Source organism: Aplysia californica, unplaced genomic scaffold (assembly GCF_000002075.1).
Source record: "Aplysia californica isolate F4 #8 unplaced genomic scaffold, AplCal3.0 scaffold00120, whole genome shotgun sequence".
In the NCBI taxonomy this organism is placed as follows: domain Eukaryota; kingdom Metazoa; phylum Mollusca; class Gastropoda; order Aplysiida; family Aplysiidae; genus Aplysia; species Aplysia californica.
This window is the reverse complement of record NW_004797390.1, coordinates 882,855-884,542: the sequence shown is the minus strand read 5'-3', so window position 1 is coordinate 884,542 and position 1,688 is coordinate 882,855.

Genomic DNA, 1,688 nt, shown 5'->3' with positions numbered 1-1,688 from the left:
TAAGTTATCTGTCTGTTAGTAGGGTAAGTTATCTGTTTGTTAGTAGAGTAAGTTATCTGTCTGTTAGTAGGGTAAGTTATCTGTTTGTTAGTAGGGTAAGTTATCTGTCTGGTAGTAGGGTAAGCTATCTGTCTGGTGGTAGGGTAAGTTATCTGTTTGTTAGTAGGGTAAATTATCTGTCTGTTAGTAGGGTAAATTATCTGTCTGTTACTAGGGTAAGTTATCTGTTTATTAGTAGGGTAAATTATCTATCTGGTAGTAGGGTAAGTTATCTGTCGTTTAGTAGGGAAAATTATCTGTATATTAGTAGGGTAAATTATCTGTCGGTTAGTAGGGTAAGTTATCTGTCTGTTAGGGACGGTTATGAAGGAAGTTAACTGTATAATGGGCCAATGTATAGTGTGTGTTAACTGTTTGATAGGGTAAATATAACGTTGGAGGCATACTGTCTGTTAGAGTAAGTTACTGTACACGATGTTAACGGTATGATTGGATGAATTGTAGAGGAAGTTAACTGTATGAAACGGTTAGTTGTGGAGAACATTACAGTCTGTCGGGTAAATAATATTGAAAGTTAACTGTATGATATGATAAGTTATAGAGAAAAACTGTATGAATGTGTAAATTATGGTGGAAGTAAACTGTATGATATGATAAGTTATAGAGAAAAACTGTATGAAGGTGTAAATTATGGTGGAAGTAAACCGTATGATATGGTAGTTATGGAGAAAGTTAACTGTATGATAGTGTAAATTATGGAGAAAGTTAACAGCCTGTTGGGGTATGTCATGAACGACGTTAAACGTGTGTTATTGTAGGTTACGGTAAAATGGTTAACTGTTGTTTTAGAAAGAGTTTTACTGCACTTGCAGCTCAATTAGGGTATATAGATGCTGAAGATTATAAGTGTTAGTAGACAGCAACATACACAGAAAGGAAGAGGGAAAATATTGGCGATAGATGTTTGATAGGAAGGAAGAAACAAACCACACCAGAACATCCACCAACCACCCACATAAACTGTCTGATAGTGGAAGGGATGGTGTATGGTTACTGTTTAATCGTGATATGATGAAGAGGACGATGATGATGATGATGATGATGATGATGATGATGATGATGATGATGACGATGATGATGACGATGATGATGATGATGATGATGAGGATAGTTATGATGATGAATGATTTTGATGACGACGATTATACACCTAACATGCGTTCTGACGCATAATATTGTAAGCATTGCCTTATGTTATCCTCTTTCTTTTTGTTTAGATTTGGTTAACACATTCACCTTTGACACTCAATTTGATCTTTTTTTTTTTTTTTGGGTCCCTTCCAGAAGCAGTAGACATGGGAAACGCCAGCTCAAGACCGCTAGGTAAGGAAGAAAAAGCAGTTCTTTGAGTGGCGTAGCAGTCGAAGTAATGAAATTGAAGAAACCGACATACCACTTTTTCGTTCTTTTGATCGATTTTTATGGAAGTTTTTTTTAAAGGGTGAAAAAGGGGGAGGGGGTTCAACCCCTTTTATTAGGTCTATACATCGTTATAATATTAGAAATGACAAGGAGTTGTTTGTGTGGCGTAGCATGCGAAGTAAAGAAATCGAAGAAACTATACATAGCTTTTTCGTTCGTTTGGTAAATTTTTATCAAATGTTTGGTTGTTGGTTGGGTTTTTTTTG